We start from the raw sequence: 23684 nt of genomic DNA on the forward strand, positions 1-23684 counted from the left end.
TGTGATGGCGGCCGGGAAGAGGCGCTCCTCACTTCCTAGATGGGATGGCGGCCGGGCAGAGACGCTCCTCACTTTCCAGACTGGGCAGCCAGGCAGAGGGGCTCCTCACATCCCAGACAATGGGCGGTCAGGCGGAGACGCTCCTCACTTCCCAGAGGGGGTGGCTGCCAGGCAGAGGCTGCAATCTCGGCACTTAGGGAGGCCAAGGCAGGCGGCTGGGAGGTGGTTGTAGCGAGCCGAGATCACGCCACTGCACTCCAGGCTGGGCGCCATTGAGCACTGAGTTAACGAGACTCCGTCTGCAATCCCGGCACCTCGGGAGGCCGAGGCTGGCCTGCTGCATTTCTTTAGTTATTTTGAACCCCAAATATTTCCTCATCTTTTTGTTGTTGTCATGGATGGTTGTGACATGGACTTGTTTATAGAGGACAGGTCAGCTGTCTGGCTCAATGATCTACATTCTGAAGTTGTCTGAAAATGTCTTCATGATTAAATTCAGCCTAAACGTTTTGCCGGGAACACTGCAGAGACAATGCTGTGAGTTTCCAACCTCAGCCCATCTGCGGGCAGAGAAGGTCTAGTTTGTCCAGCACCATTATGATATCAGGACTGGTTACTTGGTTAAGGAGGGGTCTAGGAGATCTGTCCCTTTTAGAGACACCTTACTTATAATGAAGTACTTGGGAAAGCGGTTTTCAAGAGTATAAATACCCTGTATTCTAATGATCATCCTCTAAACATTTTATCATTTATTAATCCTCCCTGTGTCTATTATTATATTCATATCTCTACACTGCAAATTTTGGGTCTCAATTTTTACTGTGCCTTTGTTTTTACTAGTGTCTGCTGTTGCAAAAGGAAGAAAACATTCTCTGCCTGAGTTTTAATTTTTGTCCAAAGTTAATTTTAATCTATACAATTAAAACCTTTTGCCTATCACTCTGGACTTTTGGATTGTTTTTTACATTCAGTGTTATAATATTTGATTATGCTGATTTGTTTTAGTGGGTACTGATGCGAATTAATAAAAACATTTCATTTCCATGTTTATTTTCTAATCTCTTCCACATTGTAGGCTATGTTTACCATACGTAGCAGAATGTATTTACATTTCTTGGTTCTAGTCATTTGTATTCTTCGTGAGTGTGATTGTGTGTGTGTGTGTGTCTGTGTCTGTGTGTGTGTCTGTGTGTGCCTTTGGCATTTAGGAAGGGTTGTATAGCTCATGTTAAATATTGCACTAAAAATGTTTTTGATGGTTTTCCTCCCTTTGAACTAGACACACTTCTAATATTTGGTTTATAGTTTTAAATTATAACTTTCAGCATCAAATATTTCCATACAACAGTCAATTACATGATGTGTTTTCTTTTTCCTACCTCCTTTACCTGCCACTTCTCATAATACTATTTGAACCTAAACATATACCAGTGACATTCTGTGATTATCATCTTGCCCCTACCTTGGTTTTGGTTTTTGGTGCAGTTCCACGCTCTTGGTGTGTTTGTTTGGGACACCAAGAGCCTGGAACTGCAGGGCACCAGCTGGTAAGAATTAGGCTTTTTTGGCCGGGCGCGGTGGCTTATGCCTGTAATCCCAGCACTTTGCGAGGCCAAGGCGGGCGGATCACGAGGTCAGGAAATCGAGACCATCCTGGCTAACACGGTAAAACCCCATCTCTACTAAAAATAAAAAAAATTAGCCGGGCGTGGTGGCAGGCGCCTGTAGTCCCAGCTACTCGGGAGGCTGAGGCAGGAGAATGGCCTGAACCCGGGAGGCAGAGCTTGCAGTGAGCCGAGATCGCGCCACTGCACTCCAGCCTGGGCGACAGAGAGAGACTCCGTCTCAAAAAAAAAAAAAAAAAAAAAAAAAAGAATTAGGCTTTTTTTTTCCCCTAAGGGTTAACAACAAACCAGCCCTTTGGAAAAACTTGCTTCACCACTGTTATCAACCAACGGCCTGATGCTTTCCCTCAGTTTTGTGATTTTGACAAAACAAGCAAGCAGCATTCCCTCCGGATAAGAGACCACCGACCTAGGAATGATTCTGGCCAGACTAGAGAAGATGCACAGTGAGGGTTTTCATGTCCTCTGCTTCAGCTTTTGATGTCAGAGGGCCACAAACTCCACTCTCAGATAATTGCTAATGCCACCATTTTATGAACATGGGCCCCATGGAGAGGCACGAAGCTCAATTGCACTTCTGCACATTTTTCCTCCTATAAATATTGCTATTGGAATATTATTTGGTACGGCTCCCGTGAAAGATACATTTGCAGAATGTACTCAAATTAGAAGCATCATGTAAACCCTATAATGTAGCAATAGTGCATCAACTTCCCTACACTATAGAAATATCTGCGGTGTAGACATTTCCACAATGACCAAAGATATGTGTACAAGAAAGGTGGCTGCAGCATTCTTTGTAATCCTAAAACAATGAAACCTACCTCATCTCAAAAACTTTATTTTATTTTATTTTATTTTTTTTGAGATGGAGTCTCGCTCTGTTGCCCAGGCGGGAGTGTAGCGGTGCAGCCTCCACTGCAGCCTCCACCTCCCAGGTTCAAATGATTCTCCTGCCTCAGAATCCCAAGTACCTGGGATTACAGGCACTTGCCACCATGCCTGGCTAACAAAAACATTTTGAAAAGGGTTAAATAAATCATGCACAAAGTGAGGAAAAATATTCTTTTCAAAAATGATGGAGAGGATCACTATGATGATGAATGATTCCACTGGTCACATTATTGATAGAGCAATCAGTAAATCCAGGCACATCCTCGGGATATTACTGACCTCCTATTATTAAAATATGAAAAAATGGAGGCATGTAAATTACTCGTTTAAGCGTATAACGGACTGAATTAGAATTTTATCACACCAGAAGTGGGTTCCTAGGTCTCTGTTTCAGGATTCCTGAGTTACACACGTATAAACCCAGGATTTCAGGAGATACCCGGTTAAGAATCCGGTCGAGGAGGTGGGCTGGCCCTTGACATGGATAAGTCACAAATTAGTGGCTTAGGACTCCAGGAAGATAAAATCTTCCCCATTTATCTAGTGATTGACAATGCATGAATACTTTAAAAGCTTGAACAAGCGTCCCTGGGCGGGCTCGAACCACCAACCTTTCGGTTAACAGCCGAACGCGCTAACCAATTGCGCCACAGAGACAGGTACTGTCAGTTCTACTGGGCGCTATAGGAAGGGCGCACGCACGAAACTTCCTCCGTCCCTTGCATCCTCTGGGCCCGCCCGGCAGGACCACTGAGCAAGGCCTTGGAAGACCGGAGAGATTGGAGCGGTAAGTCGCGCTGGTCACGTTGGACACCTGCACGTTGGGAGATTCTGGAGCCAGAAGGATAGCCGAATGGCCTTCGCCCGCCCTGCCCCTCGCCTGCTTCAGAAACCCCCGGAAACGCCCCGTTTGAGACCCCGGCCCGAGCCGCCTGGGGGCCCTAGGGAGGCTGAACGCCCGGTGGCTCCCGGGATGGCTCTTCCCGTTCTTTGCGCCGCCTTCATCCAGTGAGGGAGCCTGTGCCCTCCCTGCCCAGTCGCTTTTGGGGCCGCTGCGGAGCTTCCGCTGCCATCTTCGGATCCTGTGTTCCGCACGGGGGCTCCACCAGGGCAGGGATCGTGGTGAGGGTGGCTCGTGGGTCCCCCTCGCGGGGAGCAGGGTCTGGCACTCACCAGGGCGCAGGACTAGGACTTGTCGAATGAATCCATCCTTTTAGCTTTTAGTCCTTTGAAGAGCCTTGAGAATGGAAATCATGAGAGATTTTTCCATGGGGAAGTTCCTTTTACAAAGCATTTATTTACGTTGACTTCTTGGCACCCCGCGGGGCGGCAACGGGCAGGGCCTCCAGTGCACCTTTTGCGCGGTGGAGCCGCGGGGGCTCAGCTGGGCGGTGGTCGGGTCCTGAGGCCGGAGGGCGGGAGCAGGGGAGGGGAAAAGCAAAAGCGGGGAAAGAAGCCGGGGAGCGGTGGACCAGACGTCCAGACCTCCTGAAAGGCTGGCGGGGAGGCACAGGCGGGATCTTCCGGAGGTGAGAATTTTTTTTTATTATAGCAGAATGGGGAGGAATTGAGGGGAAAATGGAGATAGAACCTGAAAGAGCCCCAAACGCCAGAACCTGTAGCTCCCCAAGAATAAGATCTTCCAGAAGAACTAGACCCAAAACTAGCCATTGGGGAACACCGAAATCCTTGGAGGAGCAACATCCGCATGACCCTCTGTGTTCCTTTAGGCAAAAGGACTTGCTTCCATTGTTTGTTCAATTGTTTGTGTTTGTTAAATAAATAAAACGATTTTCATGTATCTTTGAAATTACTTTGGCGCTACTATTTTATGATTACAAATAATGCGGCAGTGATCATTCTTGTACACTTCTCATTGGCCATTTGTATATTTCTATAGGGTAGAGGCCTGGAGAGCAGTTGCTCCAGCATAGGGATTACACAGTTTTTGTTTGTTTATTTATTTATTTATTTATTTATTTATGAGACAGAGTCTCGCTCTGTCACCCAGGCTGGAGTGCAGTGGCGCCATCTCAGCTCTCACTGCAACCTCCGCCTCCCGGGTTCAAGCGAATCTCCTGCTTCAGCCTCCCAAGTAGCTGAGATTACAGGTCCGTGCGAGCCACCACATCGGGCTAATTTTTGTATTTTTAGTAGAGACGGGGTTTCACCGTTTTGGCCAGGCCGGTCTCAAACTCCTGACCTCAAGTGATCTGCCTGCCTTGGCCTCTCAAAGTGCTGGGATTACAGGCATGAGCCACCGCACCCAGCGATTACATGTTTTTTTTTATATATATCATTCTATTTTCTTTCCTTATTTGGCTTATTAGCTGTAACTCTTTCTTTTGTTATGTCAGTGATGGCTTTAGGGTCCCTAGAATACATCTTTATCTGTCTGCCATCAAGTGACATTATACCTCCCCTTCTGGCCTTTATGCTAGTGTTGTCAGGGAATTTGATTTTGGACATGTTATAAACCCCAACATCCAAGTACGTACATAGCGATTTTCAGTCGTCTCCGTTTCTTTGTGTAGGTTCAGATTTCTGTTTGGTATCCTTATCCTTAGGCCTGGAGGACTCCTTTAATATTTCTTGTAGTGTGGTTCGGTGAATTCTGTCATTTTTTTGTGTGTCTTTAAATGTCCTGATTTCAGTCACATTTTTGAAAGATATTTCAATTTGGCATAGAATTCTAGAATAACTTTTTTTCTCTCAGTACTTTAGGATGTTGCCACTTTGACGCTTTGTCATGGACATATCTTTCCTGTTTTTGTAAACTTGGCATAAAGTGGGTTTCCTGTACTTGTTATATGATTTTTGGATTGTGTATTCAAATTAAAAGTATTAAATTAAAATTAAAATGGCCTGGGCGAGGTGGCTCACACCTGTAATCCCAGCACTTTGGGAAGGGGAGGCAGAGGATCGCTTGAGACCCAGAGTTGGAGACCACCCTGGGCAAGATAGCAAGACCCTGTGTGTGTGTGTGTGTGTGTGTGTGTGTGTGTGTATACACATAAATATGTATATATATTATATGTATGTATGTATATATAAGTCCTACAGTCACCTTAAGTTCCACCAACAGTGCGCTTAAAGTAAAATGTGCCCAACCTGAGGCTCAAACCTACCTGCTGGCACGCAATTTGTGTTTGTGAGACAATCTCAACAGCATTTGCTTTTTCTAGCATAGTGGTTTTCCTGTTTTCCTCACATGTGAATGTCTTCAGTGCAAAACCTGTCAGAATTCATTTCCTTTGCTAAAATGTTTTAAAATAACTCTTACTTCAAGTAAGTGCATTAAAAATAAACTTCTCAGTTGCATCCCTGGAATCCATGGAAAGTCCAGGAGAGACAATCAAGTGCTACAGGATCAAGCCCAAACAGAACAGGACTAGGCATGGCTTCCTCACTAGGAGCCAGGCCAAAGTCATCTCCTTTGGTCTCCAATGGAGGCCAGAACTCGGTTCACCTGCAACGGGAGGACCTGGCCCAGAAGAGGTGGCCTTCATCTTCATGGTGCCTTCAGACAGGAAATCTAGGATTTCTTTTCTTCTCTTTGATCTACTTCCAACTCTCCCTTTCTATTTATTTATTTATTTATTTATTTGAGACAGAGTCTTGCTGTGTTGCCCAGGCTAGAGTGCAGCGGGGCAGTCTCAGCTCACTGCAACCTCTGCCTCCTGGGTTCTAGAGATTCTCCTGCCTCAGCCTCCTGAGTAGCTGGGATTACAGGCGCCCGTCACCACGCCCGGCTACTTGTTGTATTTTTAGTAGAGACAGGGTTTCACCATCTTGGCCAGGCTGGTCTCGAACTCGTGACCTCGTGATCCACCCACCTCGGCCTCCCAAAGTGCTGGGATTACAGGCGTGAGCCACCGCATCTGGCCCTCCCTTTCTATTTCTTCAAGACCTTTTTCGGATCCCTCCTGCGCAGGACCTAAACGGGCGGTGCCCTTACCCACTGGTCCCTCCCTGCCTGGTGTCTTCGGAGCCCTAGCTCACCCGGAACGTTACTGCCCGCCGGTGACAGCGAGAGGACCAAAGAGGACAGCGGGTGCGGTGGGAACCACAGAGTCACCGCGCACCTGCGCCTCGCGGGCTCCTCGCAAATTGAATAAACGCCCCCTGAAGCTTCTCTTCAAGTCACAGGGAAGGGGAAGGTGGCTGCCGACCCGGCGGGAGAAGCCGGCCCTGCCCCTGGTCCTTGAAGACAGGTTTGGCCAGGCTGATTTTGACTGGTAGGCCCAAAGAAAAGCCTCAAGGGCAGACCAAACTCCGACAGGCTCCGAGATTAAGGCTTTCAAACGTCTGATCGTTTTCAGCTTGGTCAGTAAAATCGATCCCGCCTTTATCAGGAGATTCCTTTGCTAAAGTTCAGAGACCTGGGGTTCCTGCTGCTTGCCACACAGAAAACCAATCACTGAGATGGTTATTGCCAAGGAAGAGGCTTTAATAGGGTGCTGCAGCAGAGGAGATGAGAACTCAGTCTCAAATCCATCTCCCTGACCAACCAAAACTAGAGGCTTAGATGGCAGGGAAAAAATGTGACAATGTGTAAGAAAACAGGAACTAGACCAGGCGCGGTGGCTCACGCCTGTAATCCCAGCACTTTGGGAGGCCGAGGCGGGTGGATCACGAGGTCAGGAGATCGAGACCATCCTGGCTAACACGGTGAAACCCCGTCTCTACTAGAAATACGAAAAGAAATTAGCCGGGCGTGGTGGCGGGCGCCTGTAGTCCCAGCTACTAGGGAGGCTCAGGCAGGAGAATGGCGTGAACCCGGGAGGCGGAGCTTGCAGTGAGCCGAGATAGCGCCACTGCACTCCAGCCTGGGAGGCAGAGGGAGACTCTGTCTCAAAAAGAAAAAAAAAAAGAAAAGAAAAGAAAGAAAACAGGAACTAGGGAGGGGCAAGGAAGCAATCAGGATGAGTGAGGGGTCCGGCATCTCATTGTCTGGGTGACTTTCAGTTCTTTGATATCTTTTTTGATAGGCCTGAAGGAAGGAACTCAAATAAAACAAATATCGAGTTTCAAACTTTCAGATCAGAAGGGTCCATTTCTATGTTTATCCAAAAATCTACGTATGGGACTATTGGGTGGGTTTCAGACCAAGAAAGAGTGTGCATATCAAAGTCTGCGGTTAACCAAAGAGAAAACATAATTTTCCGACCAATAGGATGTGTAGGGGTCAAACAACGACCAGCCTACAGTACTGTTTATTGGCCTGAGCATACGGAAGGATGAAGTTGCACCAGCGAAATGGGATTAAGCTGCAGGTGCGGGCTGGGCGCGGTAGCTCACACCTGTAATCCCAGCACTCTGGGAGGCTGAGGTGGGTGGATCACTTGAGATCAGGAGTTTGAGACCAGCCTGACCAACATGGTGAAACCTCGTCTCTAATAAAAATACAAAAATTAGCCGGGCGTCATGGCGGGCACCTGTAGTCCCAGCTATTAGGGAGGCCGAGGCAGGAGAATTGCTTGAACCCGGGAGATGGAGGTTTTAATGAGCCGAAATTGCGCCACTGCCCTCCAGCCCAGGCAACAGACCGAGACACCTTCTCAAGCAAAAATAAAAACAAAAAGCTGCAGGTGGAAAAAAAGTCTGGATTTTGGTTCAGAGCCCCTGGAGCCTTCCTCAGTAGTTTTCTCTTTCCTTGAAAAAGGAAGCCTGTCTCAGTCTCTGCATCTCTCTGAGTCCTTTTGGAGATTGAGGATGGTGAGGTCTCAGTGCTTGGCCCCCTTCTGACTCTGGGTACCTCCCCTCCCGTGGGTCAACCTGGTCCAGTGCACAGGCCCCAGCTCCGACGACCATCTCCCCCCTACCCTTTGCTCCCAGCAAAGGCCATTTCTAGGTCAGTTGTGAGGTACAGCCAGGACAGGGCAGCTCGCTCCGAGATTTTTGGCTCTCGAAGGCCTTGAGCGCTGTGGTTCTGCAGAACGCTGTCTGCCTCTTGTGGAGGAACTGACACCCGCTGGAGAAAGTGTGGAGGGAAGCGAGGGCTGCACCTGCACGCAGGAGCTGAGGCAAGCGGCGGTTCCCAGCTCTCAGTGCAAAAGACATTTGTCATCTGAGAGGCTGGACTCAGTTATTATAATTTTCAATTTTGTCAATAAAAACCGAATGGAAATTTGTTTTCTTACTTGTAGAAACCTCCTCACAAGACCTCCCATCTTACATTCCAGGGAGAATTAGCAGGGTATTCCGCCAAGACATAGGTTAGACTGCGGTTCTGATCTGCAGGCCTCGATGTCCTGTGCCGGGGCACCAGGGCACGGGCAAAGCCCTCCCCCTACACAAAGCAAGGGTGTTATGTCTACAACCGAACGGGGACACTAAGAGCCCCCAACATGCACGGTTTTCATTCCAAAGAAAACCACCAGTTCTGAGTACAACTTCCACCTGGCTCTATTAACTGAGTACACGTTTCCCCAGCACAGAAATCCTACAAACTCCCGTGAATGCTGTGGTGAAAAGCAGGAGCTGCCAGGGCAAGATGGATCGCACCTGTAATCCCAGCACTTCAGAAGGCTGGGCGGACCACTTGAGCCCAGGAGTTGGAGCCCAGCCTGAGCAGAATGGTGAAACCGCTACGAAAAAAGAAAAAGAAAGGAAAGAGAAAGAGAAAGAAAAGAAAAGAAAAAAAAAGAGAAAAAACTAGCCGGGTGTGGTGGCGTGTGGTTGTCCTACTCGGGAGCCTGAGATGGGAAGATCGCGCCACTTCTCCAGCCTGGACGGTACAGCGAGACTTGTCTCAGGGAGGGGGGGGAAAAAAAACAACAAAAAAAACAGAGGCTAAGAGGTAACTCCGAGGATGACAGAAAACACCAGAGTTTTTAAGAGATGTTAGAAGCCCTGGGAGCACTGAACAAACCAGAAAGCTCCCGATGCTTGATCCCTGAGCTCCACCTAGCAAGTACCGCGGCGGCTAACCTGGGAGACCACCCCAACCAACAGAGACTGAAATTCACCCCCCAAGAGAGGAAGTGGATAGTTCTAAGCTGTCCCCAAACATGACCTCACAAACGAAAACTAACCGTTGCGAACGGAAACAACTGACCGGACAGAACACAGCCACAAGACACGAGCCCGCACCCTGAATTACAAAAACACTCACGGCTCACCTACTATTCACACCACAAAAGCACCAGGGGAAAGCGCTAATGTAGTCCCCCACTACCACAAATTATACAGTCAAGTTTTCCACATTTGGGGAAATCGTAGGGGTCAGCACATACGAAGTACAATGGATAAGCCTCGCCCTAGGAAAAACACCTTAGTGATGGTGGTATCTCCCCTGCCAAGTAAGTATAAGCTCTTGCACCTCCGCCCCGCCACAGCCTCACACGCTTCACCCTTTACACGCACGGTCACTTGCCCCGCGCACCGCCCCCCCCCCCCACCCCCAGCCCTCCTAGCCCTGACACACAGCTGGGACTCTCAGGTCCGACCAGCGGTCCTGAACCCGCTCCCACGGCACGGGAACTCCTTCGTGGCGAAGCAGCAGCCCCTGCTCTGCCTCATCTACATAGAAATCGCCCTATCCGTGATGTCACCGACAGCGCCTTTCCCAGTCCCCGTCTGCTCTTCCGCCCCACCCTCCGCCGACTCAGCCGATCAACTCGCTGCCAGAGCTGGCGGAGGAAGTGACGTCTGTCTCTTTCTCCTTTTCCTCCTGCCATTGTCCTTTGGGGAGGTGCGCAGAGACCCCGCGTCTGGTCTCCCCCTAAGACTGTGGTACTTGATCTGTGTCCTGCAGAGAACCCTTCTGGCGGCCAACAGGAAGCTTGTGCACCCTTCTTCAGATAATGTCTTTTAATGCGCAGACTTGAACGTTTAGGATTACAAGGAAAACCGGTTCCTTTCAAACCTGTTTATCTTTGTGATGTGGCATTCCACTTAAAGTTGAAAGCCGTTCAATGTCAGAGAGAAAACATATCTATGAAACCAGAGAGGCTGCTCAGATGGGTTGCAAACTAGCCATCCTTACTGGTTTTACCACTAGAAGTGTTACAAAGACAGTTGTCCAATTTTATGAATCTTGAAGGGTTTTTTGTTGTTGTTATTTCAAATACAGTGTAATACAAAAATATGTGGCCCCCGCAGAGACGATTGGACACTCTCAGGCATGGTGATGGAGTTTGTCATCTCTTCCACAGCCATCTCAGAACCTTAGTGCTTACCTCATATTAGTATTTTATATTCTCCAAAGACACAAAAATAATCCCAATTTGACAAAACAAACAAACAAACAAAAAAACATCTACGGCATGTCTTATTTGAGGCGCTTAACAAATGACTGGATCATCTCCCTTGTATATAAACCAGAAAACACTGTGAAGTAGAGCAAAATTGGAAAGCCCAAGTCAAAGACCATTTGCAAATTTCAAGTAGATTCCAGTCTGTTGCTCAAATCACAAAACATGAAATGGAGGGGTCTCCCTTGGAGACCATAAAGTCTGTGACATGGTGGCCAGTTGGGTCACTGGAAAACATGGCAAAATATTGAAAATGAGGGATTAGGTGAGAGTGTAGCAACTGAACACTAAATGCTTGATCCAGGTGCCATTCCCTGGATACTGACAGGGAGAACCATTGTCCAGGTAATACTGGAAAAATACTTTCTATAGTGTAAACCACAAATAAAATTCCAAGCCCCTCAACTATTTGAATGCACCCCTCCTCTCAGCCAGGGTCATTCCAAAGTTAACCTGAAAAACTGGTTCAGACCATGATGGGAAGTAGGGGTCAGATATGCCTCATTATACCCTCCTTCCTTTGGAATTCAGGCACAACTGACCAGCACATCCGACCAGGCCCAACTGACATTACAACAGCGATCTTAAGACTTTTTGTAGCAATAAGACACCAAACTCCAGGCTGACTCTAGTGTAGCATTACATGACAGATAGCAGGCCCTGAAAGAAATAAAAATATTTTACCCTAAAATACATTTTTTATCATATTTTGAAATGTCCCTACAAAGTTGTCTCTTGTGGGGAAAGTCTACATGCTATAGGGAATCCCTTTCCAGGCCTTTTCCCTAATCTAGGCACCTTTTTAAGTCTGATAAGAAACATTTACAATCAATTCTCTCTGAAGTCTGCTAACTGGAGGCTTCATCTGCATAATAAGAACAACCCCTTAACACAGAGACTCCTGTCTATGGATTCCAGGTCTTTAGATAAACTCTTTCCACCAATTGCCAATCAAAGTATCAGAAAATAACGGCTGGTAACTATGTAATTATGCATATATATGAGTAGAATTTTGGGGGTGGGCACAGTGGCTCATGCCTGTAATCCCAGCACTCCCTCAGGAGGCTGGCAGATTGCCTGAGTCCAGGAGTTTGAGACCAGCCTGGGAAACATGGTGAAACCCCATCTCTACAAAAAAAAAAAAAAAATTAGCCAGGCATGGTGGTGAGCACCTGTGGTCCCAGCTACTCAGGAGGCTGAGGTGGGAGGATTACTTGAGCCTGGGAGGTGAAGGTTGCAGTGACCCAAGCTTACAACACTGCACTTCAGCCTGGATGACAGAGGAATGGGCCTTCACTAGACACTGAACCTGCTGGCAACTTGATCTTGGACTGACCATCCTCCATAACTGTGAGCAATAAATTTTTGTTGTTTATAAGTTACTCACTCTGTGGTATTTTGTTATAGCAGCACAACTGGATTAGGACATCAACCTGACCTTAAGAAATCATCTCAATTCAGTCTTGGCTCTGGTGGGAAACAAGGGGCACACTCGGATGTGTGATTTAAAGAGAGTTGTGGTTTTTTTGTTTTTGTTTTTTTTGAGATGGAGTCTCGCTCTGCCGCCCAGGCTGGAGTGCAGTGGTGCCATCTCGGCTCACTGCAAGCTCCGCCTCGCGGGTTCACGCCATTCTCCTGCCTCAGCCTCCCGAGTAGCTGGGACTACAGGCGCCCGCTACCACACCCGGCTAATTTTTTGTATTTTTAGTAGAGAGCGGGTTTCACCACGTTGGCCAGGATGGTCTCGATCTCTTGACCTCCCAAAGTGCTGGGATTACAGGCGTGAGCCACCGCGCCCGGCCTAAAGAGAGTTTTATGAAGAGAATATTTATAAATATAATATGGACAGGATCAAAACAACCCAACCAAGGACTGAGAGGCGCTCAGAATCTGGAATCAGCAGAGAAGTTGTATTGCCTCTAGGACTGGATCGTTGTATAAGTCTGTTCAGGTTGTCATAACAACTTGGACAGGACCATAGTCCTGTCCAGTGATCCTCCCCAAGACAACAGTTCTCTCTAGTAACTATGGTTTTCCTTTCTCATTTCAATTGCCACCTCAATTGACTGAAATGTGAACACCAACTCCCGCACTTAAATGTTGAAGCCCTAACACCCACTGTGATGATTTATGCAGCTGGGGCCTTTGAGAGGTAATCAGGATTAAAAGAGGTTATGAGAATGGTGTCCTCATGCTGAGATTAATGCCATTACAAGAAGAGAGACACTAGAAAGCTTGCTTGTCCGCCTTCCCCCTAGTGCACGAAGAAATGGTCACATGGGCACACAGTGAATCTACAGCCACTTACAGGCCATAGGAAGAGACCTTAGAAAGAAATCCGCTTTGCTACCACCTTTATCTTGGACTTCCCAACTTCCAGAAGTGTGAGAAATACATTTCTATAGTTTAAGCCACTTGGTGTATGGTATCTTGTTATGGCAACCTGAACAGACTTATACAACAATTAAGTTGCCTTTCCACTGATGGACTTAGACAAAATCTCTTTCCCAAAAAAGAGCTATATTTAGCTACTTTTCTTTTGCATATTGTTCCATTTGCAGCCACACTATTTGTCTTCCCCCACACCACTTCTATCACCAGGAATCCATTTTCCTTGTTTTCTTTTTAATATCGGGAGCCTCTGCTCACTGCACTGCATAGTCCTTGGGGCTTTTTTTAAACTTTATTTTTAAAAATCATTTGAGCAGAAAGTAGCCAATTCAGTTCTTTAATTTCCCATTTTATTCTTGGTTTGAAACTGACCTGATTGTGTCCCTTTTGTTATGACCAGTTACTTAGAAGCCATACAGCCCACAAGGTACCCTTGGGTATAAATCCAACTTCTTCATTTTAATGGTGAGAAACCAAAAGCCCATGTTTCCTGATTTCTGGCCCAGCACTGGAACCGTTTTCATGGTCAATTCATCATACATTTTAATAGTGATATTTTATATTTGCATAATGGTATTGCCTTTGCAATGGGCTTTCACATCTATCTTCTCATGTGTATATAGTTTAAAGGCCATTTTTACCCACTATCTCCTAATCATATCGACCACAGCCTCAGGAAATGTCTGCTCTATTATTTCACTTGCCTGTCTGGGTTCTTGGGCAACAGCATAGAATCCTGCACTGTGTTTTCCCTCATGCTTTCTCACTCTCTGCAGAACAAATTTTTGTTACATGCCTTATTATCATGGTAATATTGGCCTTCAGTCCTGTATAGAAGCATTAAAAATGTGCGTAATGTATATCCTTTTAAAATGTTATCCTAAGAAGCATCTTTTGGAGTTAAGGAGAGTTAGATGTATAAAGAAAGAATATAGTTTCTCCTAAACAAACCCACTAAGAAAATCATGGAAAGAATTATGACAACTATGAAAATGAAGGAGGTATACTTTGTCAACAAAAGCAAAATAACCAAGCTACTCTTAGACATAATCTCACGTTATCTTTCTGTAGTGCTCTAGCATTTTCTAAGCCTTTTCACACACTGTTATCTCTTTTTTTCTTTCTCCTTCTAGAAATTAATTATGACTTTTCCTTTCAAAAATGAAGGACTTTTTTTTTTTTTACTCTTCTCATTTTTTCCTGAGACCATATGTCAAAGGGAATGTGAGGAACAACTTTGGTGTGGTAATAGCCAAATTTCTCCAGGTCTGCTCCTCAAGCTTGCAAAGTCAAGACTGGCAGAAGTGGTGATTTTTACCTGGGTATCCTGAGAACCTTGCACAGTCCTTATCACATGCAGGTGTTCAGAGTGTGCAAATAAATGAAGAAAAGTGAGATTGTGATATTTTCATGGCATGCTTTTTTTCCACACTTCCTCATACAGCCCAACATCCTCTACACTGTTGTTTCTACCCGTTTAAGTGATTTACCACTTCTCCATTAAGCCAACTTAAACCATGTTGCCTTCAACTCAACATTGATTGATCCCCAATACAGTCCTGTAGGGAGGCAAGAAAACTTACAAACGAAGTGGTAAAGAAAGAGAGAGATTAAGCAATTTGCCCCAAATCTCATAACCACTAGGTGATAAATCTTCAACTAGAACTCAAATATCTGGCTGAGAATTCAGTGCTCTTTTCATTTAAATCACATTGCTTCATAAAAATAGATCTGCAGGAAGAATAAAAATGTCCAAAGTGCAATGAGACAGAGAAGATAATATGGAGACAGACATATTGCACAGAAAGCATTTGACCATATGTCTGCCTGATCCCCTTCATGTGTCTTGTTCATAACTTACTTTACTCGGGCAGCAGGAGATAGCATAACAACTGTCAGAGTGAATTTAGGCCACAGTTTTGTGTTGCTGAATGTGTTGAGTCATTTCCCTTAGTTCACATTTCTACCTAACTTTATCTTTTAAGTCATCATCATGGCTTTAATCTCTTATTTATTTTGACTGTTGAGATTTTGTAGCCATTATCCAAATAAAACATTTATTTTCACTCGTGAGTCCCTAATCCTTCCTCAATGGAATTAGCTATTTATTTGATGCAATAGCTAGACCAGTAGGGTTAAAAATGCTTTTATAAAGACATTAATAGCTGGGTATGGTGATGTGCACCTAGGGAGGCTATGGCAGGAAGATCACTTGAGTCCATGAGTTTGAGGCCAATGCCTTCGCAACATAGTGAGACCCTGTCTTTAAAGTAAAACTTTAAAAATTAAAAGAAAAGACATTTAAAAAGGCTGTTTACCAAAATGATGGTTAATTGACAGAAAATAGAAACTGAAACTAGAAATCATTACCATCAGCTTTCTCTAATGTGTACTTGATCCTTTTCTCCCTGTGATGGAAGTCGAAAGTCTTTTTGTTTTTTTTTTAATCCACTACTGTTCAAATGAGAATAAACAGCCAAATGACTGAATTAGTTGGTAGACATAATTCCTAGTCTTCAATTATTTTTATATTCTTTTGTAATACAGTCATTATTTTTTCAGACTTCTATATTATTGCATTTAACCAATCCTCAAATAGGGAGATGTTATGTAATTTTTCTATTATTTACAGTTCCTTGATTATAATCTTTTATTTGAAAAGATTATATATTTATATAAAAACCCAGTTTCTTTCTTACATATAAATATTATTAGTAGTCTAAAAATGTCACTCTCAATAAACAGGATGAGTCAACTTGAGGACTAGAGAATCAGGTAGTCAACATCAGAGAACTGGTTTAGCAAACAGAAGGGGCCTACCCAGATAGAGAGAAGTCAGGCAGGGCTGTGCTGTGAAAATATTAGAGAAGCTTGATGGGAGGCCTAATATAGTTTGTCTTTACACCTGTATATTTTGCTTCTTGCATCTGCTTCAATGCCCTCTGTCATTTATTATAACTAGATTTATTGTTCCAATAGATTTGTACTACAGTCAGAACAAACAAATCACTGGATCCAGCAGAAGCCTTAGATATATGACATAACAGAGATTTGCACAAAGATTTGCCCCATTGCCTTCTCGAATTTCTCTTATCATCAATCCATCTAGCTGGAGCTCTCTGAAGGTCATCAGAGGTCAGTATAATTTTAATAAGATTTTAACTGAAGGATAGCCTTGATGTTCAGTGACCTTCAGACATGTTTATAATCGAGAAGCCACTCCCCCTGTTGAATGATAACCTCTTCCATGAATTACCAAACCAATGATGCTCACATTCTGATTAACCATTGATTCCCATAAACCCAGCTTCCCCCAACACTGATGATCTAAATAACCTGAATTATTTGCATTGCCTTATCAATTCCATCTCATTTCCTGTCTTGGTGGTTTTGCTCACACTGCTTCAGTGTGGAATGTCCGTATGTAGCCACTCGAGTTTCCACCTCATCGTTCCATCATCTGTAGTCTCTATACACTATCCATCATCAGGACTAATGTGAGCTGACTTTCCTCCAAAAAGCTTCCCCTGAACTTATCCTGAAATAACGTTTTTCTCTGCTAACTTACCATTTGTCACGTTAGTATACAGCTTCTCTAACTGTCATGAAATGAAATAAATGGGAAGAAGATGAAACTTGAAAAGAAATCTGCTTCTTAAGGCAGGCCCTGGGGGAATAGCCCTGGCTGGAGGTAATGTAAGGTCTAGATGGTGTTTTTAGAATCTGAAGACTGCAACACCAAACACAACAAGTATAAGCCTAGGCAAGCTGTCAGTGCAGGGCCTAAAATTAGGTATTTCAACAAGTGGATGAATCAATTTGGGGAATTGTATTAGTAAACAGAGGAAGCCCGTCCAGTAAAAGGGAGAGTAAGCAGGGATGCAATTTAAAACTATTGAGGAAAAATGGCTAAGAAATAGTAAAATTAACACATGGCCTAAAATATTAAGAAATTAAGCCTGTTACAGAATTACTGACCTGGCTAGTATATAGGAGCATTAACAACACAAAAACAGATTAGGTCGGGATTAGCAGTGGGGGTGAAATAATCTTCAGGGCTGAACTACTGAGCTAGAAATATTTAAATCCTCCTTGCAGATGAAAACTATAGAGGACAATTTATTGGTTCAGCATGAATTTCTGGTCTTCTGTTAAGAAATACGCTCTTTCATTGAAAGCGAACATTGAGGCAGTAAACTCCAAATACAGCTGCAGGTACTATCTCCTGCTGATTTGTGTGTATAGAGCATGAAAGAAGGGTGGAGACGGGGATTAGCTGTGTTGGCTGGGCTGGTCTCCAGCTCCTAACTGCGAGTGATCCGCCAGCCTCGGCCTCCCGAGGTGCCAGGATTGCAGACGGAGTCTGGTTCACTCAGTGCTCAATGGTGCCCAGGCTGGAGTGCAGTGGTGTGATCTCGGCTCGCTACAACCTCCACCTCCCAGCCGCCTGCCTTGGCCTCCCAAAGTGCCAAGAGTGCAGCCTCTGCCCGGCCGCCACCCCGTCTGGGAAGTGAGGAGCGTCTCTGCCTGGCCGCCCATCATCTGGGACGTGAGGAGCCCCTCTACCTGGCTGCCCCATCTGGAAAGTGAGGAGCGTCTCTGCCCAGCCGCCATCCCATCTAGGAAGTGAGGAGCGCCTCTTCCTGGCCGCCATCCCATCTAGGAAGTGAGGAGCGTCTCTGCCCGGCCGCCCATCATCTGAGATGTGGGGAGCGCCTCTGCCCCGCCACCCCGTCTGAGAAGTGAGAAGACCCTCCGCCCGGCAACCGCCCCGTCTGAGAAGTGAGGAGCCCCTCCGCCCGGCAGCCACCCCGTCTGGGAAGTGAGGAGCGTCTCCGCCCGGCAGCCACCCTGTCCGGGAAGGAGGTGTTTAAGATAGAAGTGCTAATGAATGGAAGAAAACATTTTGTTGAAAAGAGATACAGCGAATTTCATGCTTTGCACAAAAAGCTTAAGAAATGTATAAAAACTCCAGAAATCCCTTCTAAACATGTTAGGAACTGGGTCCCCAAAGTCTTGGAACAGCGACGACAAGGCTTGGAAACATACTTACAGGCTGTCATTTTAGAAAATGAAGAACTTCCCAAACTGTTTCTTGATTTCCTAAATGTGCGACACTTGCCCTCTCTACCAAAGGCAGAAAGTTGTGGATCTTTTGATGAAACAGAGTCTGAAGAGTCAAGCAAACTGTCCCACCAGCCTGTGCTGCTGTTCCTCAGGGATCCATATGTCTTGCCTGCAGCCAGCGATTTTCCAAATGTGGTTATTGAAGGAGTCCTCCATGGGATATTTTACCCTCATCTACAGCCCAGGTAGAAATCCTACATGGCTAAAAGAAGCAGAAGCAAGTTTCGAAGTCACAGTCAAGGAAATCAATACCTACCAATTTAACCTAAACGCTATGATATATAACAGCTCTAGCTAGTGGTAAAGTGCACAGTCCCAGCTTAATTCAGGGCAGGGACATTTCCATTAGAATGGTGCTCTTAAAAATAGAAACTGAACCAGGGCGGTGGTCAGGCTAAGGCCAAGTGTTTAAGAAGTAGAGTGTAGCTGCCAGCGTAGAAACCCATGAAAAGGAGGCCACAGGAGATTCCTGGGAGCACTGGGTGTAGCAAAACAAAGCCACTCTCTGCTTCAGTCGCACCATTTGCTAATTGAAAATCATATCCTGAATCATACTGAGACTGATCAACTTTGGTAGCTTTTTTGTTCAGATCTTATGACACACTACTCTTCTCATCATGAGATTTTCTCAGCCAGTGACAGTACATTCTGAAATGCTGGCACCAGGAGACGGCCACAGACACACACCGCTAAATGTGAAGATGGAACTAAACTGGAAATTAAATTATACTGACAATATTATGGCATTTTTAAGATCATGGCATTTTAATTTACATTAGAGTGGAGTTGCATCATACTCAGGGGTTAGCTTCCAAGGTCAGTACATAGGTAAAATGGGCTATTAGGATGATCCTTGAAAGCCCTTTAGAAGGGTGCCATGTTGGAAACCTGTACATCCACAACAAGTAGCTTTTCCTCCTATGTTGGAAAAAAAGACTGTTTCTTTGTTTGAAGACCAAGTGAAGTTGTTGGTGTTTGTTTAGGGGCCATTTTGTTAAAAAAAAAAAAAAAAAAAAAAAAAGGCACATAACTTTTAACACTAGAATCAGCCCTGCAAGATGCTTGCCCCGCTAGTGGCAGATGTGAACTGACAAGGAGTGAAGCGCCCACCCAGCGGATGGACAGCACCCACCTGGGTTTACTCAAGGGTGTGCATTCATCGTAGGTGGGATCACCACAGGATTTCATGTTATTTTCCTTACGGCTTCCTTTTCACTGACCTCATTTGTTGAGTTAATGTAAGTTAAATGTGTTTATGATATAACTCCACTGTACATCATACTTTGAGTAGTAAAGGATAAAAGCATATATACTACCTATATGTATGTGCTGTATGTGGGCATTTCATTGAGATCTAATTAATAGCTAGCCTATTTATGGTTATTCGTTTTAATAAGTTCTGTGGGAGCAAGGTATTTAAAATCAAAACTAATAACTACATCATGGTTTTTGATTAGGATCTAAATATTCAGGTTTTAAGCCTGCTGCAAACTTTTAAAGATATTATGATAGATTCTGTACTACATGTGGGAAACAAGCAAGAACTAAATAATCAAATGTTGTCAACCAAAAGTAATAGTTGGGTATTGGAGATTTTTTAAAAATGTTTTTATGTTATTAGCTATTTGGAGTTAAATAAAAACAGAACAAGGAAACATTTGAAAAAAAAAAAGAGCATGAAAGAAAGGCTCAGAAACAAAAGCATGTTGGAAAAATAAGCAGAAGGAGGCATTTACTTGCAAAGAAATGTGAGGAAGTCAGTCTTCAAAAGAACTGCCCAAAAAATTTAAAAAATAGAACTTTTTAAAACAAACAATATTATGAAGACTATAGGGTTTATATTAATCTCTTCATGGCAGAAAACAGCAATTTTATCATGGTTATTGTATTCAGAAAGTTCATGACATATCTTCAGACAATAAACAGCATTGTAAAGTCAAGGATAAAGTGATTTTCATTAAGGAGTTAGCAACTCTCAGGAAATGCTCAAGGTTTTATTCATTTGGAGGACTGCAGGTAGACAGAGAGACCCTTTTATTGTTTCTTTATGTCAGAGTGCAGAGGTTTTTTTTCTCTGTTTCTTCAGCAGTGCGACATGATGAACGGGCTGACAATGGTGTCAGGCCCAGATGTCACTTTGGTTTTTACACTTCATCTTGCGGTCATGTTTCCTTCTCTACAGGACATGTTTGTCTACCTACATTTGCTGAACAATGTTCCTAATCAGTACTATTGATTTTACATTTTAATTTGATCCATTTTATTTGCACAGATCTAAGAAGTGTTGATTAATATTTAATGACCTCCTAGTATTTTTTTGATGAAACAATAAACTAAGGCTCACAAGTTTACGTCTATCTATAGATTTATAAAGCCCTTGTGGTTTAAATTTACTTTTACATGTTTAACAGCTCAGTTTAGAGCAGACCAAACCAGTCCGTTCACCTCTACCTGATTTCATCTGCAGTATTTATAATGCAAATGTATCCTTTTTAATAAAAGATATCCAATGTCTCGGTGTCCCTGCTCTGCCAAGAAAGGACATTCTTTCTTACCTCCAAGCCTGAGATTGCATAGTCCATAGAGCAAGCACCAGATTGGTTTCCTAGAAGGATGTTATAGGCATCGCTTCTGTGTGAAAAACATAGAAATTATTCTTATTACTGGATTTGTCTTGTCTAATTAAATTGAATTTGTAGCACAGCTATAAATTTTTTATTAAAAAATTGATTCTTCCTGGCTGGGCAAGGTGGCTCATGCCTGTAATCCCAGCATTTTGAAAGGCTGAGGCTGGCAGATCACCTGAGGTCAGGAGTTTAAGACCAGCCTGGCCAACATGGTGAAACCCCGTCTCTATAAAAATACAAATATTAGCCTAGCATGATGGTGGGTGCCTGTAATCCCAGCTACCTGGGAGGCTGAGGTGGGAGAAGTGCTTGAGCCCAAGATTGAGAGGTTGCAGTGAGTTGAGATCACGCCATTGCACTCCAGCCTGGGCAACAGAGCAAGACTCCATCTCAAAAAAAAAAAAAAAAAAAAATTCTAATTAGTAATATATTCAGGTAGAAGGAGGACAAATTCTTATTGAACCAATACAAATAACTACATAGTCACAAAAGGTAAATGTTTTTATTAAAGAAACTTTGTGCAAGATTTAACCAATATTGCTAATTAAGGGTATGTTAATAGACAAAACCAAATATTGTATGTCACAATTCGTTACAAAATAATTATTTGTATGTTTTTCTTGGCAACTTATTAGCTTTGTTTTTATATTAAGAATTTCTGCAAGGTATTTTTTTCCTCAACACTAAGAATTCAGAGTGTTTTATTTAGTTTTTACAAATTTAATAATTTGTAAATTTAATTGGAGATTAAAGGTAGATTAAGAAGAAAGAAAATGGGTTTCTCTCATGTTCATTAAAGTAGAAAATTAAACTAACCTCAATTAAATTGCCTTACTGAGGCCCTTTAATCCTAAATAACAACCTCTTGTCGTGCTGGTCTTGAGTTAAGCAGTCTACTTTCATGAATTCATCCGCTTCTACATCGTGAGTGTCTTGGAAATCCTGACTCATTTACTTCGTATAGTTGGAATATTGTCTGTGGGGACAAGGTCAGCCTATTCTTGGAGGCCTATATCCATGAGTCAATTTCCTGTGGTATCAATAGTATCAACAGTGTCTGCTACCGTTATTACTGGAGCTCTTTTGATATTTCTTCCAGATGACTCAAATTCTGATTGGCGCTTTGTAGAGAGGCTTTTAGGTATGCTTAAAGGGAAAGGAGGGCTGGGCACAGTGGCTCATGTCTGTAATCCCAACACTTTAGGAGGCTGAGGCAGGCAGATCACTTGAGGTCCGGAGTTTGAGACCAGCCTGGCCAACATGGTGAAACCCTGTGTCTACTGAAAATAGAAAAATTAGCCATGCGTGGTGGCGGGCACCTGAATATAGCTACTCGGGAGGCTGAGGTAGGAGGACAGCTTGAACCCGAGAGGTAGAGTTTGCAGTGAGCTGAGGTCATACCACTGCACTCCAGCCTGGGCAACAGAGCGAGATTCCATCTAAAAAAAAAAAAAAAAGCAGCGGGGATAGGGGGAGGAGATGTTGCTAATAATAAAACTGTAAAGTTTGGTTAATTTTTTGCCATAGCAAACAACATCACAATGGGGGACAGTGGCATTCTCTGTTGAGGTGTAATACATACTCATCTAATGAAATTTTAATCAGTGATTACCATAAAAGACAGAACACATGAAGAACAATTAGTGCATCCCGATACCTCTCCAGGGCCTTTAATTTTCCCCACAAAGTAGATATTATTATTTGTCACCAACTGATAAGTTTACTTTTTTTAATCAGTTGGTTGACATTTATTGCACCAGTCTTTGTACATGAACATAAATATGCCTCAATCCAACCTGAGAAGTGCACAATTATTGTAACATAGCCACAGTAATCACACATAATTATTGCATTTAATTAATTTAAGATGATTTTATTGCTATTTTCTCAGAATATGGCCTTGAAAAACACAGCAGCTTCCACTATATTGAGCATAGTTTTGAGCAAAATAAATATCTGGAGAATGCAAAACATTACCTTTATTTCTAATATATCTTCATGTTAAGAGCTAGGAGGAGGATCTCTGGAGTTTCCCAGCAGCCATCTGAGAAACCCAGAGATACTGTATTCATAAATAACATCTCAGTAGTTTTACTATTTTGGATTTGAGGGTTAAATTTGGGGAATATGGTATCAAAAACAGTGTCACAGGTGGGGGCTGCAGATGTGAAGGGCCTGCTATCAATCAGGTGACCCTGGAGGGACTACCCACTCCCTGTGTCAGTCCAGGATCCCAGCTGTAGTGGGTTCCTCTCTGCTACAGCACATGTGTCTAAAGGGCAAGAATCTGGGCTCCCAATAACTGACCTCTGTCTCCTCCATCCTAGCTTGTCATGGTAGACCTGAACCACCCTCCCATTGAATTTGGGCCCTTGTGGCTCATAGCCACAAGGGAAATTGGGAGCTCACATGTGAAAGGCAGAATTAAGTTAATGCACCTTCTTCCAAAGTCTTAAGTTTGTTTGTAGCCCAGGTGCCCCTGTTTCCAGCAGGAGTATTAGCAGTACCAGGCAGCCACTCCCCAGAGTTTGTGTTTCTGAGCTTTCTCATCATCAATTAATTGGAAATTTCAGGAACTGTCCCTGCCTTACAATGCCTGCTCTGATCTACAGGTCTTTTGGAGACAGACAGCAGGTGATGGGGCATGCCAAAGAGATAAAAATGTCTTCTGATAATCAGGGGTCAGCAGATGAGTATGAAAGCTAATTATCCCCACTACTCAGGGAATTTAGAGGCTTCCCCTTTTGTCTTTGTAGGAATAG

At 44.0% G+C, this 23684-nt stretch overlaps 1 protein-coding gene and 2 non-coding genes across 3 annotated transcripts in view; all 3 read right to left on the bottom strand.

Moving 5' to 3' along the window:
- Positions 1-23684, bottom strand: part of LOC129398196 (glutathione S-transferase Mu 2) — a 266011-nt gene that overhangs the window by 226417 nt on the left and 15910 nt on the right. The gene's annotated exons all lie outside the window — the stretch shown is intronic.
- Positions 3103-3176, bottom strand: TRNAN-GUU (transfer RNA asparagine (anticodon GUU)). Its single transcript has one exon. It is a non-coding gene; the product is annotated as a tRNA-Asn (tRNA).
- On the bottom strand, positions 9668-9831 carry LOC112438740 (U1 spliceosomal RNA). Its single transcript, XR_003027103.3, has one exon. It is a non-coding gene; the product is annotated as a U1 spliceosomal RNA (small nuclear RNA).

Source organism: Pan paniscus, chromosome 1, assembly GCF_029289425.2.
Source record: "Pan paniscus chromosome 1, NHGRI_mPanPan1-v2.0_pri, whole genome shotgun sequence".
Taxonomy (NCBI): domain Eukaryota; kingdom Metazoa; phylum Chordata; class Mammalia; order Primates; family Hominidae; genus Pan; species Pan paniscus.